The 22,688-nt window shown below is 49.1% G+C and overlaps 1 non-coding gene and 1 pseudogene across 1 annotated transcript; both read right to left on the bottom strand.

Moving 5' to 3' along the window:
• Positions 1-6,402: 6,402 nt before the first annotated feature.
• LOC125619256 lies at positions 6,403-6,609 on the bottom strand. The gene has a single exon (XR_007350749.1). It is a non-coding gene; the product is annotated as a small nucleolar RNA U3 (small nucleolar RNA).
• Positions 6,610-15,474: 8,865 nt separating this feature from the next.
• On the bottom strand, positions 15,475-15,651 carry LOC125619257 (annotated as a pseudogene).
• Between the last annotated feature and the right edge of the window lie 7,037 nt (positions 15,652-22,688).

The raw sequence follows: 22,688 nt of genomic DNA, 5'->3' as shown, positions 1-22,688 counted from the left end.
GGGCTCCATTGGAGATATAGAATAAGTTAGACTATGCATGCGGGCAACCCCACAGCTCCCCTACTGGGTGCTTCGCTGTTTCAAAATTCTGAGGTACCAGTTGTGCTTATTCTCCCTGAGGTTCCGGACCCTGGAAGCTACTTGGGGGACTCTAGTAAGATGAGCATTAGATCATAGACCCAAGTGAGGCCCACTAGGTTGGTGGTGGGTTACAAGGGCAAGGCCAGACTTGGGAGGAGGGACCTGTGTGTGCTCTGCATGGCTCAGGGACTCTCTGGAGGGGGATAGGATCAAGTTGGAGTAATGGGGCAGGGGAAGTTCTGTATTGGGGGTTGCAGTTCACAGAGAGGTGCACACTAGTGATGGCCCCACAGTTGGAAAGGAAAGTCCCCTTCCCTCTACAGGAGGCTAGGGATCAAGTCTGAGTAATGGGACAGGAGAAGTGGAGGAATAGGGGTCGTGTGGGCAGATGACAGAGGGGTGCACACCAGTGATGGCCCAGAGTTGAAGGGGAAGGTCCCCCTGCTGTAACCCAGGGGAGACTTGTCCCACATCTGGAAGTGAGGATGCTGACAGCTATTCCTGAGAGCTGATCATCAAGTCACTGAAAACCAGCTTAGTCCATTTTACCTTTGCCCTTGACCACTGTCCAGATTTGCCTGGCTCAAGGACCTGCACCCCTGAGCCCTGAACCCCAGCATGTGCCCCTTGCACTTGCCCAACCTCAAGCCCCCACTTTCCCCACCACCTCTCTCCTCCAGCTCAACTGTTTCCATCCCCTCATGGGTGTTTCTGTGACCCCAAGGATGGGGCGTTGCATGGGGCCCAACATCTGCTGGTCTGATGGGTGAGGGTGCTTCGTGCACACCATCCAGATGTTGCGCTGCTTGGATAAGAACTTTCTGAGGTCGCCCTGTCAGTCCGGTCTGAAGATTTTCGGAGGGGGGACACTGTGATGCCCTGGGCCAGTGTTGCAACTAAGGTGTGCATTTAGGTCAGGCATGCAGGACAGGTTCCCACAGGGGACACAGAGATTGAGGCCCCAGAGCTGTGCTCAATCCCAGAGCGCCCACACTCATGAGTTCCTTTGCTCAGAGAGCTGTGTGAGTGACACTGGGTACATGACATCTTTGACAAGTTGCAGGAGCCAATGACTGGACAATGCCGCACATCTGCACCTGCCCACAGGTACCTGCTATTCTGGCTGCTGCAGCTTGTGGGGCACCTGAGTCTCCTGAGCTCACAAAGTCTGTCACCTACTGAGCCACCCCCCACCTGCCACCCCCATACTCTGGAGTGGGACCCTGAAGCATGGAAAATAAACCTTTGTAAATGCAACCTAGTGTCTGTCTAGGTCTCTGGGGGAGGGACAAGGAACTTGCATGATGCATGGACCACTGAGCCTGCCACGGCAGTTTCAGTACCCAAAGTGCTGGGCAAATCCACCCCAGACAAGGGGGAAGTGGTACTGGGGATAGAAGAGTCATATATATAAGCCAAAGACAGTGTCAGTTGGGCCAGGGGGAGGGGAAAGAGCAGAGGCTTTTGGTGGCCCTCTAGAGAATGGGTTAGGGTAACGAAATTCTTCCCCAGAGAGAAAGAAGTAATGATGGGGAGAATAAAGAGAGAGGAGACAGGGATGCCAGAAGGAAGGAGAAGCATGAAAAATGACGGCGAAGCCTTTACTTTAGCACATGAGGAAAATTCACTGTTTTAGGTGTAGAGGTCTGTGAGTTTTGATAAAGATATCCAGGGTCTAGCAAATGCTAGGCAAGAACTCTAACACCAAGCTACACCTTCTGGTCTTTCTTTAAAAAAGTTTTTTAAGAAATATTTTGTTTTTTAGATATTGGTGGACACAGTATCTTTATTTTATTTCTATGTGGTGCTGAGGATCGAACCCAGTGCATCACGCAAGCTGGGCAAGCACTCTACCACTGAGCCACAACCCCAGTCCCCCCCACCCCCAATTTTTTTTTTGAGACAGGATTTCACTACTTTGCCTAGTCTGGTTTTAAATTAATGCATTCAATGCTTCTGCCTCAACCTCCTGGGCAGCTGGGACTGAAGGAAGAGGCTATTGCACCTAACTTTCCTTGTTTTAGGGTACAATTTGCATCAGGTGAAATTTACGGATTTTGATGTAGAGTTCTGTGAGTTGTTTTTTTTTTTTGTGGTGCTGGGGTTTGAACTCAGGGCCTTGTTCATGTGAGTCAAGCACTCTATCAACTAAGCTATATCCCCAGCCCAAGTTCTGGGAGTTTTGATAAACATATTCATTTTAATAATTTTCCAACCATAATCAAATGTAGACAATATCATCCTTCCCCAACTCCAAGCTCCTTGCTACAGCTTGTTCCCAAATGCCTATGTGCTAGAGGATTAGTCCCAGGGTTGGCACTCTTGAGAGGGGGTGGAAACTTCAAGAGGTAGGGCCTGGTGACAGGTCTTCCTTTCATTGGGGTCTGCCCTTGAAGGGCTTATTAGGACCCAGCCCCTCCTCTTCCTCTCAATGGTTCCTGGCCATGAGGGAATGACTTTGCCCCTTCTCCTCCTCCCCACCTTGATGCCTTCCTGGTCACAGGCCCAAGACCTATTGGGCAACTGACCATGGACTGAAACCAGTGAAAAATGAGATCTGATAAACTTTCTCTCTTCGTAAGTTGGTGATCTGAGGAAATTTGTGACAGTAGCTGAAAGCTGACTGATACACTCCTGGTTTCTTTGACAGCTTTCCTTAAATACCCTGTGCGTATCACAGGCATTGCCATGGCCAATTTGAATAAGATCTCCTTTTCTCCACTTTCAGACACCTCTAGTTCCTTTCCATCACAAATCCTCCTGGTGCCCACCCCAGAATGGTTTGAGGAGAGAAACAACTTTCATAGCCCCAGTAGCCACCATGGTTAGTTTCTGAAAATGAAGTCCACACTGCTGGGACACTGGCAGTGTAGATGGTGCAGAGAAGAGGGGAGAATATGCAGGAGGGGTGGGGAGGAACGTGGAGGGGCAGACAGTCTGTTGAAATCAGTTAACTGTTACTTATTCTCCGATAACCTGGTCTAAGGGTAATATGGGAGTCCTTTAAAGAAAGTTAAGAGATGGGGGGTTTAATCTGGATATTTGCAACATTTAGTTAGGAAAGCATCCTAGAACACCTTAACCTTTTCTAGCACCATTATCCGATTTCTTTAAGGTATCAGTGAGCTAGGAAGAGGGGTTGGTACACCTGATAAGTAACCATGGAAACAAGTGTGGCTTGCTTGTCATATAGCCCTAGGTCATATAGCAACTCTCTGGAGAGATGAGACTGGTTCCCAGGGATTCTCCCTCTCCTTCCCTCTTGCGATAATGCATTGGAAATCCCCCCATGTGGCAAGCCCTCTATCAGTAGAGGGGCCATAGTACTGAACATAAGAGATGAAGACATTTCTTCCTTGGAAATTTTATTTTACAGGGACACGCACAAAAACAAACAAAAACAAAACTTGTAGTCTTTTAAACTTGCAAAATTGTAGTAGGTGCCATGTGATGTATTCATATAGAACCAAGTTAGAAAATCATAGTGGTGGGAGTGAGGGATGCTCTAGACAGGACAGTCATGAAATGATCCTTGTTTTTTTCCAGTACTGGCTACAATGGGTGTGTCTTTCCTGGTCACTTGTCCTGCAATAGGGCTAACTGGATGGGACCCTGCAAACCTGACTGTCCCTTCTATTACCACTCTTGGGCTGGAGCCTGACCCTGATCTGAACACAGCAGCCCTTAGATCCACTGCCCTTATTTTAGGGTCTGTGTCAGGAAGAGGCCCTTTGACCCCCGGCCTCTTCTGGACAGCCATAATTCTTGGATATGACTCTAGGGGACACCCAGTCTGTCCCTGTCCCCCTGCATCCAGAGTCACAATCAGAGCAGTTCCTTTCACACTGTGGCCAGTGACATTACAGTGACCTGTGCCCTCCTCTACCATCTTCTGCACAGACAAACCAGCATGTGTCCCCAGACACCTGAATTATTGCAGAAGGTCTGGGACCAGGTGGCTGTGGGAGCCTTCTGGAGAAAGATTTGTGATGATCCAGTCCAGTTGTGCTAGGACAGTGGGATAGTTTGCTGATATTCTAGGGAACACACCCTGAGACGGAGTGTGATGCACAGGATGTTGGAACCTCTTTCAGGAAAGGTCCCTTGGCGACAGGCAAGACTCATAGCACCTCTGTATTTCATAGTGGATTGTCCAGTGATAGCGGCCTCGAAGAGCACAGTGCAGGATTCCACACCAGGCAGGGAGAGGGGGTTATAGGTTAGGTCAGAAGCAGTGACATCATAGCATACTTTGCCCCATCATAGGGCCTACATCCCAAGCAGCTTTGTGAATGTCTGACAAGCAATTTGTACAGATAACACCATTTTTCTATAGTTTCCAGTGCTAGAGAAAGATGTATGTGTGTGTATGTGTGTGTGTGTGTGTGTGTGTGTGTGGTGTGTATGGAGAGAAAGAGAGAGAGAGAGAGAGAGAGAGAGAGAGAGAGAGAGAAATGATGCTCTTCATGATAATACCTATATGGACATTCAGGTTGGGCCTGCTTCCAGTGTTCCGTTGACTTGCCTAGGTTATTGGGAACAGAAAGGGGTGGTTCTGGTACATAGTGTTTTACTGCCCTTCTTTTTTTTGCTTTTTAAGGATGACACAGGTGGATACCAAATCTCCTCTGAGGAAACATGTGATCGCATAAATAGTGACCAGCCAGCACAGCAGCGCTGTGCCCAGTGCCCTACCAAGAGTGACAGGATGCCCAACACAATGCTGCCCGCCTTCTTCCTTGGCCTTCTGGCCTTCACCTCCCATTGCTACATCCAGAACTGCCCAAAGTGTGGCAATATGGCCATGAATGAGAATGCAGAGGAGTCAGGTATCATCATGGCCCATCTTGGGCCTGCAGGTAGTGGGTAGTGCCCAAGAACTGGCAGGGACTAGGAAAGAGCATACGTAGGGTACGTGAGCTGAGTGTCCCACTTCAGGGGGCTTATGTTTAGGTGGAGGAGAGAGGTGGGAAACAGTGAACATGTTCCAGAGGGCTAAAGCTGTTGTGTGGATGCTGAGGGTCCCCAAAGCCTCCTGTTTTAAAAGACTAGGTACTTAGGATGGTGTTATTAGGATGTGATTCAATCTTAAAGAGGTGGCGCCTAGTGGCAGGACTTGTGGTTTTTGGGAGCATGTCCTTGAAGGGGACAGTGGAAACCTGGCCAATCCTTGTTCCTAGCCAAAGGTGAGGGGTTTTGCTCCACGTTGTGATTCTGCCAGTATATGCTGCCTCGCCATGGACCATAAGCAACAAGGCCAACCGGTGATGGCCTGGAACACGTGAAACCATTGCCAAATCAAACTTAAATCTTTATAAATTAATGCCTCAGGTATTTTGCTATGATAGGAAAACCTAACAAAAGAGTTTAGAAACAAAGCTAAATAATAATATATTTTAGTAGCAAGAAACACATTATGTTAGAGGAGTTGGGGTGTGGCTCAGTGGTTGAGCAGGTGTTCAGCATGTGCAAGGTCTGGGCTTCATCCCTAGTATGACCTTCCCCCAAAAGAAAAGAAACGGGCTTTTGTAGATTAGTAAGAGCCATAGAGAATAAGAGAGGTGCCTGTTCTCACATTTCTAAGGGTTGTTGGTGTCAACTTCCTCCTGGCCATGACCTCAGAGCCCTGGGCAATGGTGAGGGGAGATGCCACATGCATCAAGGCAGGAGCAGTGGGTTGTTTGCAGTGCTGGGGATCCACTCCTGGGCCCCCAACCTGCTGGGCAAGGGCTCTACCATTGAACTGAATCTTCAGAACTTTCATTTTTCTTTGAGTCTGGGTCTTGCTAAGTTGCCAAGGCTGGCCTGGAAGTTGAGATCCTCCTGCCTCAGCCTTCCAGGAGCTGGGTGACAGGTAGCGCCAGGGTGCTGACTCTTTGCTTAGTCATGGTGGGATCCACCTCAGTTCCACACCTGTCTGACTCAGGACCAGCATGTTCCTCAAATGTTTCCATCGCACACGAGGTGCCCTCTTGTGCTCCTATAATTTTGGTCCCTGCTGTTTACCTCTTCACAGTTACAGACCATTCCTGTGTCTTCATGGTGGAGAGTCCTCAGGTGAGACAAATGGAAAAGGGGGAAGAGAGAAAGCTGTGCTGCTGCTAGCAGCAGAGTCCATCTGAAAATGAGGCCCAGCCCCTGGGACACTGGCAGGGCCACTAGATGGTGCACATAAGAGGAGAGAAAGACACAGGAGGGTGGGGAGGGGCAGAGGGTCTACTGAAATGAATGTTTCAAATGAACTGTTGTTACCTGTTCTCACACAACCTAGACTAAAGTGGAGGGGAGTACTTTAAAAAAAGTTAAGAGACTTGGGGTTTAATCTGGAGATTTGCATTTCTCCCTTGTCACCCCTCTAAAGGGAAGAACAGTCATCAATGGTAAAAGGCAGTTTCAGTAAAGCAACACCAAGAGATGTCCCTCAGGAGGGAACTCTGGGCCTCTTCCCTGTGATTTCCAGTACTCTTCAAGATCAGAGAAACTTCTCCAGGAATGAACTCTAGAAATGATCCCTGCAGGCATAATCTTAGAACTGGTTCCTCTCCCTAGGGCCCATATAAGCCAGTTAAGAGGATCCTGGGCAGAGACGAGGGGAACAGAGCCTTCTGGGACAAGGAAATGGTAGGATCCAAAGCAGGACTGGCAAGAAGCAGATAGAGTTGTGATGCATGTGAGAGGTAGGACTGACAAGGATGAGGGAAGAGAAGGAGCAGGGTGAGTAGGGTGAGGGTCAGGTGTGGGAGGAGCAGCTGGTGGGATGGTGGTTGATGGCAGAGTTGGGGAAGCTTGGGAGATGCAGGGGGCAGCAGAGAATCCAGAGTCCAGCTTGACTATGTTAAGTCTCAGAGGCCCATTGGATATCCACAGGGAGGTGTCACTGGGGAGGTGTAACTTCAGGAAAGGACACTGGGAAGGTGTCCAGTATGAGGGAAGAAAAGCCAGGTAAATGTAATGTCACTGGAGTCAAAGGAAGTGTGCATCAAGGAAAGGACCAAGGCAACCATGTTGAATGCTGCTCACGGAGTATTGTCAATGAGGATTTGGTCTTGCCTACCAAGTCTGGCAACAAATTTATGACCTTGATAACAGGAGTTTTAGTGTGCTGGTCTGGGCAGAAGCCTGAGTGGAGGAAGTTGAAGAATGAAAATTGGCTTGCGGATAAACATGGTAAATGAACCAAAAAATCAAGTTGATCACTAACTCCAGGAAACACATAAAGCTGTTCTGAGATTGAAGCATCATCATATAAACCAAATGGCTTACCTCAGAAGGGTGTGATATCAACCAAAATGGTAATACTGCTCTAATCTTTATGACACCATTGTATGAAGGTGACAGTGGATGGAGGGTACATGTGATGGGGAAGGGTTAAAGAGCTAAGTCTTCCCTTTTTAAAAGATGTATGACTCAACATCAGGAGTTGAGGAATAGGGAATATAAAGTTACAGAAAGTGTGGAAAAGTCCTTTTCTGAAGGCATAATTACAAGGGAAGTGTAGTAGGAATGTGGGTTGTCTGGGGTCCATGAGATGCTATATTTGAAATGTAGCCAGTCAACACAGTGAAGAGACTTTCCCCAACCACTAAAGGCTCTGTCACAGTACTTGACTAAGTTCCTAGAGTTGGAGTAGGTGGTGCTCAGGTCTAGGAGGTATTTGTGTACCTTTGAGCCTTACAGGGCCTGGAGATCTTGCTCCTTCGAGTAGCTTCCCAAGACCAATGTTCCTGGCTATGAGGGCCAAGATGGGGGACATGCCACAAATTGTTTCCAAAATGCTCCCAGTCTCAGGGCCTGAGTCCCTGAATCGTGCCCTGTGGTGGTGTGTGGGTGGTAGGAGCATCCTCAGCTTCTCCTTGAAGTCTGCCATGTCCCTCCATATCCGTCCCCTTGGGAACAATCCCCTGGGCTTCTGTGGCCTTCTTTTGACCCCATGACAGTGGCTACCTTGCCCATGAGGCTGCTGGCATGAACTCTCTTTTCAAAACCTTTGAATTGGCCATACTAGGGGTGTCTTTCCTGGTCACTTGTCCTGCAACAGTGCTAACTGAATGGAACCCCACAACCCTGGCTGTCCCCTGCATCACCAGTCCTAGCCTGGAGGCCCACTCTGCTCCTAACAAACACACCAGCTCCTTAAATCCTCCTGTCCTCACTCTAGGGGCTTTTTCAGACGCAAGAGGCCATTTGAACCCCAGCCTCTTCTGAATAGCAAGAGTGCTTGGAGGTGGTCTTTAAGTGAACTCTGGTCTTCTGTCCAAATTCAGAGTCACAATCATGGCAGTTTCTGTGGCCAATGACATTCCAGTGGCCTGCACCCCATCCTCTACCATCTTCTGCACAGATAAACCATGTGTGTCTCCACACACCTGAATCAATGCAGATGGTTTGGGACCTAGCGGCTATGATAGGCTTCTAGAAAGGCTTTTGTAATGTCCAGTTGTGGTATGGTGGTGGTATAATTTGGTGAGATCCCAAGGAAGACACCCTGAGATGGATTGTGATACACAGGTTGTTGAAAACTGCTTTCAGAGAAATTCTCAAGGTGACAGGCATGGCTGTCCCTTGTATCACCGCTCCCACGGTGGAGCCTGACTCTTCTCTGAACACAGCAGCCCCTTCATTCTTCTGCCCCCACTCTAGGGCTCTGATAGGTGGAAAGGGCTCTTTGACCCTCAGCCTCTTCTGAACAGCCAGAGTGCTCAAAGATGATCTCCAGGTGACACCCTGCCTGTCCCTCTTCCCAAATCTGAGTCATAACTACAGCAGTTTGTATCACAGTGTGGTCAATAAAATTCTGGTCACCTGAGCCCTTCCTTTTCCATATTCTGCACAGACAGACGGAAGTGTGCACTCAGATGCCTTAAACACTGCAGATGGCTTGGGGCCTGGTGGCTGTGCAAGCCTTGGAGAAAGGAGCTGGTTATGTCCCAGCCAGTTGTGCTGGGGCAGTGGATACTTTTCTAAGACCCCAGGAACATGCCCTGAGATGGAGTGTGATGCACAGGATGTTGGAAACCTCTTTCAGGAGAGGTCCCTTGGCGACAGGCAAGACTCACAACACCTCTGTCTTTCACAGTGCATGGCCCAGTGATGGTGGCCTGGAAGAGCACAGTGCTAGATTCCACACCAGACAGGGAGAGGGGGTTATAGGTTAGGTCAGAAACAGTGACGTTGTAGCTTATGTTGTCACATCATAGAGCCAGCATCCCAAGCAGCTTCATGAATGTCCAAGAAAGCAGTTTCTACAGGTAGCACTTGTTTGCTATAGTCACTTAGAGAGAGAGAGAGAGAGAGAGAGAGAGAGAGAGAGAGAGAGAGAGAATTCTTCAAGATAATACCTATACAGACATTCATGTCTGGGGCTGCTTTAAGTGTGCCATTGACTTGGCTAGCTCCTTGGGAACGGAAAGGGGCGTTTCAGGGACATGGTGTTTTACTGTCTTGCTCTTTTTCTTGTTTTTCTTAGGATGACACAGGTGGCTGCCACATTGTCTCTGAGGGAACACCATCCCACATAAATAGATAAACCACCAAGGCAGCAGCACACAGCCCGTCCACGAGCACTGTTCCCTGGCCTCCCCGGGAGCAACAGGATGCCCAGCACTCTGCTGCCCGCCTGCTTCCTTGGCCTGCTGGCCTTCACCTCTGCGTGCTACATTCAGATGTGCCCAAGCGGGGGCAAAAAGATCATGATTGAGAATGGAGACGACCCAGGTACTACTGTGGACCATCTCAGTAGGCCAGCCATGATCAGTGCCTAAGGATGGACAGGGGCTAGGAAAGAGGGAGTCCTTGGGAGAAGCCAGTCTTGAGGGGTAGAAGGGGCTGCTGCACACTGATCCCATCCACATAGGGGATGCAAGAAATTGAGAGAGATGCTTTTCCAGTAACTGGGCTTGGGGTTGGATCAGGGAGAATGCAGTGGGGAGGCCTCTGCTGGACCTCTTGGGTCCTCTCATCTGGACTAGTTGGAGGATTGGCGGTTCTGTCCCACCTGCAATTCTAGGTCTTCTCCACCAAGCACCAGCTGCTCTCAGCCACAGATAGCTGACCTCACGTTCAAACGGCTACTGATCTAAGCTGGCCTTAGAAGAAGGACCACTCAAGTATCTGTAAGGAGGTTCTGCTAGACACCTAGCCCAATTCTCTTTTGCCGTATGTCCAGCTGATTCTCCATTTTTTTTTTTTGTTTAAAAATTTTTTATAATTGTAGATGGACAGAAAGCCTTTCTTTTATTTATTTTTATGTGGTGCTGAGGATCGAACCCAGTGCCTCATGCATGCGAGGCAAGCGCCGTGCCACTGAGCTACAGCCCCAGCCCCAGCCAATTCCTTTTAATTCCAGCTATGACAGAGCTAAAGAAATCTGATCAGTTCTGCCCAGGCCACAGGTGGCTCTATGTGGAGCTGTAGAATAAGGGAGACTGGGCAGGTGGGCAACCCTACAGCCTCCCTACTGTGTGTTGGCTTCTTTGAAGGTCTGAGGTACCAGGTTTTCATGTTCTCCCCAGAGTTCAGGGCCCTGAAAGCCATCTGGATGGCTACAGTAGGGTGAGCATTGGATCATGTATCCAAGTGAGACCTACCAGATTGGTGGTAGGTTGCAAAGGCAAAGCCAGAAATGGGAGAAAAGGTTTGTGTGTGCTCTGCATATGGTCAGGGGGCCCTCTGCAAGGGCCTAGGGATGAAATTTACACAATGGGGCAAAGGGAAGTTATGCAATAGGCATCTAATAGGCAGATGACAGAGGAGGGCATACCAGTGATGTCCCAGAGTTGGAGAGAAGGTCTCCTGCAGTATCCCATGGGAGACCTGTCCCACAAGTGACGGTGAGGATGCTGAGGGCTGTTACTGAGAACTGGTCACCTGTCGCCTGAAAATGGAAGTGTTTTGTCCATTTTGCACCCACCCTTGACCTCTCTCCAGATCCGTCTCCCCCCAGGACCTCAGTCCCATGATTATCACTTGCACTCTGGCACCCTGAAGCCCAGCATGTACTCCTTGCACCTGCCTGGCCTGGTGCATGCCCCTACTTTTCCCACCGCCTCCCTGATCCCACTCACCTGCATCCATCCCTGCAGTACCAGAGCCACAAGATAAGGCGCCGACTGAGAATTTTAATCAACTGCCAGGAGAAGACAATGAGGTTCAGGAGGAACATGGAAATGCTGCACTGCTTCCACAAGAAACTTCCAACGTGGCCAGGCAAGCACATCCTGAAGCTGTGCTGGAAGAAGAGCAGCAAAAGCCCCCCAGGCTGAGGTTGAAACGCAGGTGAGCTACTGGGGAGGGTTGGCGGGGCGGGTGCCTGCAGGGGACACAGGGGTGGAGGTTCCGGAGCTCTGCGCACCCCCAGGATGCCCACGCTGTTATGGTCCTTCCCACAGATGAGTGCACCAGCGACCCCACCCTGCGTGCCGCCCCGCCTTTGACCGAAGCTGGGGAGCCCGTGACAGGAGCAATGCCACCCAGCTGGAGGAGCACACCTGCTGCAGATAGCTGGGACACTGAGGCCCGCCCAGCCCAGAAGGCCAGTCAGGGTTTGAGCTGCCTTCAGCCGCCACTCTAAACATCTCTTCCCACCCCTGTCCCAAAGAAAATAAACCTTTATAGATGCACCTCAGTGTTCCTCTCAGTCTCTCGGGTAGGGAGGGGAGACCGTACCAGGTGGAGCACAGACCACCCAACACTCCAGCCAGTTCATGTACCAAACGTAATGGAGGCATTTTAATGTATCTCAAATGAACACAGATTCTAAAGCCAGATGGGCTCCTTGGAAGGGGTGCTGCTCAATCCCGAGAACAGGAAAGGACAGGCGCTCCCAAGACTCCCCTTTCCCAAAGTGCTTGCCAACCAGCAGCTAGGAATGAGGTCAGCAGGTGACCTAAGGGCACAGAGCAACCTGGCCCAGGGTCACACCCTTCCTGGGGACCACACCCAGTGGCTGGTCCATTTGGGCCCATGTAAGACACCTCTGCACTGAAGGAGAATTTCAGCTCCCTGTGGGGTCAGCTGAGGTCTGTAAGGCAGTGGCCCGTCTGCCTATACCTCTCCCTGCCCCTCCCCAGGCCCACTGCAGCAGACACCCTGTCTCTAAAGTCCCTCTCAGGCTGCTCCCTGGGGCACCCACATGCAGTAATGAGGAAGAGATAAGAGCCAGTGTCAGAGAGACCAGCCCCCTCTTCTCTTGGAGAGGAGAATGGGACAGACCTGGGCTCTCCTACCTTCCTGTCCCTCTCCTCAAGGAGGTTCTGAGGCCAACATGGTCAAGCAGGTGCCAGAGCCTTCTGTCCTGGAGTCACTGACCCTGAGTCATTAGTGTGAGCTCCAGCCCTGAGGAGCTGGCCAGGCTGACCTGGGTTGCACATGCAGGTCATCAGCCTTCCTGGCTTAGAAAGCCAAGGGCTTGAGCCCAGCAATCGCCCCAGAGAGGCCTCCCACATACCCTGTGGCCACAGTGACCTCATTCAAGCTGACCTGTGCACATAAATTACCATAGTATAATGTCCCAGTGTGACTGACCTAATTCCTCTGTTCACCACTTCCCCATCTGCTGGTACGCCCCATTACAGATGCTCAGAAACACCAGTGTCCAAAGCAGACAGAAATCCTGTCCTCAGGCTGGGGGTGCAGCTCAGTGCTGCAGTGCTTGCCTGGCATGCAGGAGTCTCTGGGCTCATGCTCTAGGAAGTGGGCCTAGGGTAGGTGGGGAGGGCCTCCTGCCTTCATGGGGCTTATATTCAGATAGAGGAGGGGAGGTGGGAACCGTGAACATGTTCCAGAGGGCTGTGCTACAGTGTAGACATTGAGTGTCCCCAAGCCCTCTGTGCTAAAGCCTTGATCCACAGAGAGGTGTGTTTAGGATGTGCTTCAATCTTGAAGAGGTGCTGCCTAGTGGGAGGACATGTGGTTGTGGAGAGCATGTCCTTGAAGGGGACAATGGTACCCTGGCCTGTCCTTGCTCTGTCTTGTGCTTCCCAGCCATGAGATATGTGGTTTTGCTCCATTCTGTGATACCCTCAGTATATGCTGCCTCTTCGTGAACCCAGAAACAACAAGGCCAATTGATGATGATCTGGAACCTCTGAAACCATTGTCAAAATCAAAGATAAACCGTAGTAGATTTTAGAGGCAAAGGCACCTTGTGTTATAGGAACTGGGGTATGTATGGCTCAGTGGTTGAACAGGTTCTCAGCATGTATAAGGCTCTGGGATGGATCCCCAGCACAGCCCCTCAAAAAGAAAAAAAGAAAATTTTTGTATATTGGTAAGTGGTATGGAGATTGGAGAAAGGGCCTGTTCTCACATTTCTAAGGGTTGTTGGTGTCAACTTCCTCCTGGCCATGACCTCAGAGCCCTGGGCAATGGTGAGGGGAGATGCCACATGCATCAAGGCAGGAGCAGTGGGTTGTTTGCAGTGCTGGGGATCCACTCCAGGGCCCCCAACCTGCTGGGCAAGGGCTCTACCATTGAACTGAATCTTCAGAACTTTCATTTTTCTTTGAGTCTGGGTCTTGCTAAGTTGCCAAGGCTGGCCTGGAAGTTGAGATCCTCCTGCCTCAGCCTTCCAGGAGCTGGGTGACAGGTAGCGCCAGGGTGCTGACTCTTTGCTTAGTCATGGTGGGATCCACCTCAGTTCCACACCTGTCTGACTCAGGACCAGCATGTTCCTCAAATGTTTCCATCGCACACGAGGTGCCCTCTTGTGCTCCTATAATTTTGGTCCCTGCTGTTTACCTCTTCACAGTTACAGACCATTCCTGTGTCTTCATGGTGGAGAGTCCTCAGGTGAGACAAATGGAAAAGGAGGAAGAGAGAAAGCTGTGCTGCTGCTAGCAGCAGAGTCCATCTGAAAATGAGGCCCAGCCCCTAGATGGTGCACATGAGAGGAGAGAAAGACACAGGAGGGTGGGGAGGGGCAGATGGTCTGCTGAAATGAGTGAACTGTTGTTACCTGTTCTCACACAACCTAGACCAAAGTGTAGGGGAGTACTTTAAAGAAAGTTAAGAGATGGGGGTTTTAATCTGGAGATTTGAAACATTTAGTTAGGAAAGCATCTTAGAAAAACTTAAACTTTTATAGCAACATTATATGATTCCCTTAAGATGTCAGTGAGCTAGGAAGAGGGTTTGCACATCCAACTAGTAACCATAGAAATAAGTGTGACTTACCCTAGGTCACACAGCAACTCCCTGGAGAGCTGAGGAAGGTACCCAGGGCTTCCCTCCCTCCCTTCCTTCTTGCCACAATGCATTGGAAATCCTCCATGTGGCAAAACCTTACCAATAGAGCGGCCACAGTACTAAACATAAGAGATGGAGACATTTATTACTTAGGGCTTTCATTTTATAGGGACACACACACACACACACACACAGAGAGAGAGAGAGAGAGAGAGAGAGAGAGAGAGAGAGGGAGAGAGAAACTAAACTGTCAGCTATAGTAGGTTCCATGTGACATAATAATGTAGATCAAGATACAAAATCAGCCGGGCTGCAGTGGAGGAGACAGTGGAGGCTGGAGCTACAGTTGAAAGCACTGCATGTTGAGAGGGAACAGAACCTTCCTCCCAAGAGAGTGTTTTTGTATATAATGTATTTTTTTCACTTTTGGGGATTCTTTTTGTATAACTTCAATAAAGATTGTAAGCAAAGGTTGAGGCTTTGATGGCTTGTTTCTTAAATATTTGCTGAATCCATGCCTTGGAGCACTCTAGGTTTTCTATTATAGTGGCCAAAGGTACTTTTTCTCCCCACTTCTGTATTGATCTCTGTTGGAAGTTCTAATGCCAACTCCTGTCTGATGTGGAAGTGACAAATTGTGATTATAGGCTTTTTTCCCCCCCCCATCGGTGCTTTATTTTTATCAAGTTACTCGACTAAACTCAGTTGTCTTGCAGACTTTGTGGTGCTGGGGGCTGTGGATGGGGGCTACAAAAACAAGACTTGGTGAAGATCTTGCTGTTTGGTGCTGAAAATGGATGATGGACTTTGTCAATCAGTCAGGCCTTTGTTGGTACCTGTCTTCAGTTTACCTCATCTCCATCTAGGGTTATATCCTATCCTGGAAAAAGAATTATGCAGAAGACTTGGGGGAGGAAAGTGATCCCTGTGGATCTATAGAGAACGGAGTTCTCTGGAAAAGGGGCTGTGACTGATGTAATGGACATGTGGTTGGAAAAATGTGTGTGTGTGGGGGGAAGGCTGGCTGGTTTTGATATTTACTGTATAGAAAGGTTGAAAAACATCTAAAGTTGGAATTGTTACACTGTCTGCAGTTTTGAATTTTCAAAATAAAGATGTGAATAAAAAAAAAAGATACAAAATCATAGGGGTGGGAGTGAGGGATGTTCTAACCTGACATCCTCCACTCTTTTTATTTTAAGTGAGAAGCCCACAGACTGCATTGCCCCCACTCACACAAATGAGGGGAGAGAAGAACAGTCATCAACTGCAAAGGCAGTTGCAAGAGCTGCCTTCACCCTCAGGAGGGAACTCTGGGCCCCTTCCTCATGGTTAGAAACTTCTCTAGGAATGAACTCTAGAAATGATCCCCTAAGGCATAGTCTCAGGACAGGTTCCTCTTAATAGGATCCATATGAGCCAGTCAAGTTGATCTTGAGGAGGGGTGAGGGGAGCAGAGCCTTCTGGGACAAAGAAATGGCAGATTCTGCGATCCCAAAGCAGGAGTGGGAAGAAGCAGACAGAGTTGTGATGCATGTGAGAGGTAGGACTGACAAGGGTGAGGGAAGAGAAGGAGCAGGGTGAGTAGGGTGAGGGTCAGGTGTGGGAGGAGCAGCTGGTGGGATGGTGGTTGATGGCAGAGTTGGGGAAGCTTGGGAGATGCAGGGGGCAGCAGAGAATCCAGAGTCCAGTTTGACTAGGTTAAGTCTCAGAGGCCCATTGGGTATCCTTAGGGAGGTGTCATTGAGCAGTTGAGTGACTGCAAGTCTGATACTAGGGGGAGCGGCCCAGGATGGAGATAAGGATTTGGAAGTCCTTAGCCTATAGAAAGTGTATAAAATTACATCAAAGAAGAAAAATGAAGGGATGGAGGACTTGTTCCTGGACGCTCCAACATTTAGAAATGGGAGGCAGAAAAGGACACTGGAAGAAGTATTTCAGTGGGAGGGAAGAAAAACCAAGAAAGTATAATGTCACTGGAGCCAAACAAAGTGTGTTTTAAGAAAAGAACCAGGACACCCATGTTGAATGCTGCTCAGGGAATATAGATAATGAGGACCTACATATGCCTAACAAGTTTGACAATACAGAGGTAGGTTTTGACTTTACTAAAAGGAATTTCAGTGGGATGGTCTGGGCAGAAGCCTGAGTGGAAGGAGTTGAAGAAGTAATGTAGCTTCTGGATTAGAATGGCAGATAAAACACACATGAAAAACAAAGACAATACTAACTCCAGGTAACACAAATAGCTGTTTTGAGATTAAACACTCATCATTTAAACCTGATAGCTTATTTTTGAAGGGTGTAATATCAAACAAACTGGTAATGTTGCTGTAACCTTCATGACATTATTGTATGAAGGAGACGGTAAATGGAGGGTATATGTGATGGGGAAGGGTTAAAGAACTAAGTCTTCCCTTCTTAAAAGATGTTTGAATCAATATCAGGAGTTGAGGCACAGGCAATATACATTTTCAGAAAGTGTGGAAAAATTATTTTGGAAGGGATAATTACAAAGGAAGTGTGGAAGGAATGTGAGTTGTCTGGGGATCCATGTGACATGTGAGGTGCTGCATTTGAAATGGAAACAGTCAACAGTAAAGAGACTTTTCTGAGCCACCAAAAGCTCTTAGTAGTGGGTATTGGGAGAAGAAGGCTCTCTGGTATCTGTGCCCAGGTGGAATTTGGGGTCTTCAAAGGGGTCGGGTGTGATAGGTCAGTCTTAGAATGATGACCCTGGCAGGTGTGGCTGATGGAGACAGGGACCTAGAGCTTGTGCCCCTCAATTATTCTGGCTCCAAGTGTTTTCAGATGGTAATTGGGACTGACATTGCAAAGAGGGTAAGGTGTGGGCAATGCACATTTTCTTGGCCTGTCTTACAATGCACAGAGTCTTGGACGGTGGCTTGCAACCCAGCCTGTTTCCAGACACAGGTGGATGAAAGGGTTTTCCTTGCCTGACTCAGGCAGCTGCTCTCTCTAGAAAAATTTCTTCAGCATTTAGGATTGACATGAATAATGCAACACTACCCTTAATAAACTGCACAATGGCACCAGCATTTTCCTCCAACTTTTGCATATTAAATATTCAGTGCCCACAACAACACTGTGCAGTGGCTGCTGCTCTTCCTTACTTACACTGGAAGAAAGTGAGGCACAGAGAGGTCAGTGGCTGAACAATCAAGAAGCTCCAAGCAGTACAGTCAGGGATACCCTGACCACTGGTCTCCAGTGTCCCTCATATGAACTGCCCATGACTTCTTTTTGAAGGTTCTTTTGTCCCTACGAGTTCATTCCTGAATGGCTCATTGTCAGATCTGTTAGCACAATTGCAGCCATCTTCCTTTTCCCCAACCCCACTTTATGAACACTGTTCTTATTCCCAAGAAATAGAAAGTAGCCCGAGATAGAAACCTACCGGCCTGGAGATGTGCTGGTCTCTCCCTGTTCTCTCACTGAGAGACAGGAGACAACTTACTGGTCCCTGAGATGGGGACGCTCTAGTTTTCCTGTTCTCTCCTTGAGAAGATAAAGGGACATGCCGGTTTCCCTGTTCCCCCTTTGACAGATAGAAAAAGTGCCTGTCTTTGTTCCCCAAAACAAACTTGCCTTCCACAAGATCTGGGGATGCTTACGATGTCAGTCAGACTAAACTCGCCCCTACACGTGGCCATGATTCTAGCCTATAAAAGGGTAACACTCAAGGGCGAGTTGCTGCTGCTGTCCCTCCTTGCTGCTGCTGTCCCTCTCTTTGTGCAGAGCAGCCTCTTCAGGCTCCTGACAATAAACCCCCTTCTTATCCCAGGTTTGTGTGCAATCAGTCCTGTGCCACTTTTCTTTTAAGGTCCTCAGCGTGGCAGTCTCCCTCCTTGTCTGCCCCATCACTCAATGTCCTTGGTAGGGTGACTCCACCTATCCCCTGGAGTTTCCTTAAAGCGCCCTCATGCCTGGAGAGGCAGCCAAGCACCTGCAGGGTCTGGGAGAACTGGAGAGTGTGCACAGCTTGTGAAGCATGGATTCCCAGCCTGGGTCCAGGACAAGAGTGGCACTCCAGTGGCCTGGGTGAGGGAGGCTGTGACCCTTTAGACCTGCCGGCCTGAGGTCAGGAACACAGCAGCTTTCCTGGGCTGGGTCCATTCACTGGAAACTCCTCCCACCCATGGCCCAGAGATCCCATGGACCGACTCCACCCTGGCCTGACATTGCATTTGCCTGGGGTCCAGGAGGGGGTTCAGGTGGCTGTCGGGACCCATGAATCTCTCCTTGCACCTGTGAACTTACTGGCCCTGGAGTTCTTGCACCTCCCAGTATCTCTCCATCCTATGTTTCTGACTGACAGTGCTGTGATGAAGGACATGCCACAAAATTGTCCCCAAGGCCCCCAGACTCAGGGCCTAAGTCCCTGAACCCTGCCTGCCATGTAGTGGCCTGGGAGAGGTGTAAGCAACTTCAGTTTCTCCTTGAAGTCAGCCACTACCCAAGCCCCTATGCTTCTGTGAGTTTCCTTTGACTCCATGACAGTGGCTACCTTGTCCATGAGGCTACAGACAGGGATTTCTTTTCCAAAGCCTTTGAACTGGCCACTGGTTACTTGTCCTGCTACAGGGCTAACTGGATGGGACCCCACAAGCCTGGGTGTTCCCTGTATCATCACTCCTGGATGGAGTCTGACGCTGCTTGTAACACAGCAGACCCTAGAATCCCTGCCTGTTCTAGGGGCTGTGTCAGGGGAAGAATCCTTGGACTCTCAGCAGCCTCGAGACAGCCACAATGCTCAGAGATGGTCTCCAGGTGACACCCAGTCTGTCCCTCTTCCCGAATTGGAGTCACAACTACAATTTTTTGTCACGCTGTGGTCAGTGACACTTTGGTCACCTGAGGCTTTCTGTTTCCATATTTGTCACAGACAGATTCATGTGTGTCCCCAGATGCCTGAAACATTGCAGATGGCTTGAAACCTGGTAGCTGTGCAAGCCTTGGAGAAAGGAGCTGGTTATGTCCCAGCCAGTTGTGCTGGGGCAGTGGATACTCAGACCCCAAGGAACACGCCCTGAGATGGAGTGTGATGCACAGGATGTTGGAAACCTCTTTCAGGAGAGGTCCCTTGGCGACAGGCAAGACTCATAGCACCTCTGTCTTTCACAGTGCATTGTCCAGCAATGGTGGCCTGGAAGACCACGGTGCTGGATTCCACACCAGGCAGGGAGAGGGGGTTATAGATTAGGTCAGAACCAGTGATGTCATAGCATACTTTGTCCCATCACAGGGACAGCATCCCAAGCAGCTTTATAAATGTCCATGAAAGCAGGCTCTATGGATAGCACTACTTTGCTTTAGTTCCTAGTGTGGGTGAGAGATGGAGAGACAGATAGAAAGAGAGAGGGAGAGAAAGAAAGAGATATCGTGAAGATAATAGATATATGGACATTCATGTCTGAGCTGCTTTTATTGTTTCATTGACTTGGCTAGGTTCTTGGGAATGGAAAAGTGTGTTTCAGGGACATGATGTTTTACTGTCATTATTATTATTATTATTATTATTATTATTATTATTATTTTAAAGGATGACACGGGTGGCCACCACATTGCCTCTGAAGGAACACATGGGATATAAATACACAACCCACCAAGGCAGCAGCACCCAGCCAGCCCAGGAGCACTGTTCCCTGGCCTCACCCAGAGCTACAGGATGCCCAGCACTCTGCTCCTACCTGCTCCCTTGGCCTGCTGGCCTTCGCCTCTGCATGCTTCATCTGGAACTGCCCAAAGGGTGACAAAAAGGCCATGACTGAGAATGCATGTGGCCCATCTAGGGGCTGCCTGTAGTGATCAGGGCTCGAGCACTGGCAGAGGCTAAGATGAGGGAATCCTTAGGAGAAGCCAGTCTTGAGGGGCATGAGGGGCTGTGGACACTGACCCCATCCACACAGGGGATGCAAGAAATTGAGAGATGCTTCCCCAGTAACTGGGCTTGGGTCTGGATTCAGGAGAATGCAGTGGGGAGGCCTCTGCTGGGCCTGTGGGGTCCTCTCATCTGGACTAGCTGGAGGCTCTGTCCTACCTGCAATCCCAGGCCTTCCCCATCCCACACCATCTGCTCTCAGCCACAGGTATCTGACCCCACACATAGACTGAAACTGAAATTGATCTGAAACTTTCCTGAGCAGGAGGACCATGCAAGCATCTTGGAAGGAAGTTCTGCTGGGTATCTAGCCATATTCATTATGCTGTTATGTCCAGCTCATTTCTTTTTATGTCAGCTGTGGCAGAGCTGAAGAAAATCTGATTACCATGCTCAGCTCTGTCTAGATCACAGGTGGCTCCGTGTGGGGCTGTGTGTGGGAGACCATGTGACTGGGTCACATTCCCCAGCTGGGTGCTGAGGCGCTCAGTCGCAGAAATGTGGCAGAGCTTTCCCCACCCTTCTTGGGTCCGAGGGTCAGTGTCTTGTGCATGGAGTGTTTTTTGCTACAGCCCCATGGGTGAAGCTAGGCTCACCTGTTCCTTTGTAATATAACGCCTTGCCCTGTTTAGGATAGAATCTTCCATGGAAGTGCCTTGTGTGTGTCCCCTTCTCTTACTGTGTCCTTGGGTGTGGCCTACCCAGGTGTCAGTCAACCTGCTGACAGTGGACATCAGGAAGATAGACTCAGCCCCCTGAAACCTGACCCCTTGCCTCATTTGAGTAGCTTCTCCTCAATAAAAGGGGTCAGCGCGTGCTCTCGCGCTCTCTCTTCCTGCGGACCCTTAAGGTCAGAGGAGCCGTCACAGCGACGCCAAAGAAAAAGGTACTGTGTCTCTTGAGTGGTTATTTCATGCAGCCCAGTTAGCCCAGTTTAACAGGAGTGACCCCTGAGCCTTTTAGTCGCGAGAACAGAAACCCGGCACTACTGAATAAGTGAAACTGTGCAGGTGGACAACCCCACAGCCTCCCTACTGTGTGCTTGGGCTCCTTTGAAGTTCTGAAGCAACAGGTGTGGTGTGTCCTCCCCAGGATCTTGAAAGCCACATGGGCAGCTATAATGGGGAGAGCATGAGATCATGGACCCAAGTTGGCCTTCCATGTTCATGGTAGGTTGCAAGAGCAAAGACAGAAATGGGAGGAAGGACTTGTGTGTGCTCTGCATATGGTCCAGGGCTCCTCTGCCATGGGCCAAAGATCAAGCTGGAATAATGTGGCAGAGAGAAATTCTGGATTAGGATGGAATGGGCTGGCGACAGAAGGGGACACACCAGTAATGTCCCCTTAGTTGAAGAGGAAGATCTTTGCCTCCTGTAATCCAGGGGATGCCCAGTCTGAGACTGAAGTTGAAGATGCTGAGGGATATTTTTTTTTAAATTTTTTATTGTTGGCTGTTCAAAACATTACATAATTCTTGATATATCATATTTCACACTTTGATTCAAGTGGGTGCTGAGGGATATTTTTGAGAGGTGGTTGTTGGTCACCTGGAAACCAGTTACATGGTCCATTTTGCACCTGCCCTTTATTGCTGTCCAGATCTGCTCACCCAAGGACCTCAGTCCCCTGGATGTCACCTGCACTCCTGAGCCCTGAACCCCACTCTGTGCCCCTCACACCCACCTGGTCTTGTGGTACCCCTACTTTCCTTACCACCTCCCACTGGTGCTCACCCCCATCTAACCCAGCAGTGCGTCTCCACCAGCTGGCAGAAGATGGGGCACTGTTTGGGGACCAATCTCAGGGAAGGTGGACTGCTCCCTGCACACAGTGGAGATGCTGAATTGCCTGAAGTTTCACTCTTGGGTGGGTTATCTGTACAGTGTTGGTTCTGTAACAACTGCCTTCTTTGGTGGCAACTCTGTGTTGGATTTTTGTGAGGGTTTCATGAGTCCCCCCCAGATCACACATTCTCTGGCTGTTGGGTATAATGCTTTCTGCTGAGGCTCTTCTGGAAATTGCACTCCTCCTGCCTCAGCCTCACCAGTACCTGGGATTACGGGTGTGTGTTACCAGGCCCAATGGTTTAATTAGTTTTATAAACTGAACACATCTGTTTCACCAGTTTACAGTCCAAGAAAGGTGATGTGACCAGCAACCCAGAAGCCCCCCAACATCCCTTCGTATCACTGTGCCATCCTAGAACTTCAGCACCATACATTAGTTTTATCATTTTATATTTAATAGAGACAATCTTCAGTTCCCATCACCAAAAAATTGATTAATTAATTTCAAAACTTATAGTATCACAATCTATTTTTTGTGTTGTCCACCCTGTGATTGAGCCTCACTCATTATTGATAGGGCTTTGGGGTTCATTCTTGATGAACTCACTCTGGTATGGGAGAAAACTACAGAAATGGGATGTTTTGTTGGATTTATATACTTACTATTTATTTACTTATACTTTATTAGTTTATTTATTTATATGCTTATTTAATTCACAGTGTTGGGGATGGAC

The sequence above is a fragment of the Marmota marmota genome, unplaced genomic scaffold (genome assembly GCF_001458135.2).
Source record: "Marmota marmota marmota unplaced genomic scaffold, marMar, whole genome shotgun sequence".
Taxonomy (NCBI): domain Eukaryota; kingdom Metazoa; phylum Chordata; class Mammalia; order Rodentia; family Sciuridae; genus Marmota; species Marmota marmota.
This window is presented reverse-complemented; position numbering and strand designations above follow the sequence as displayed.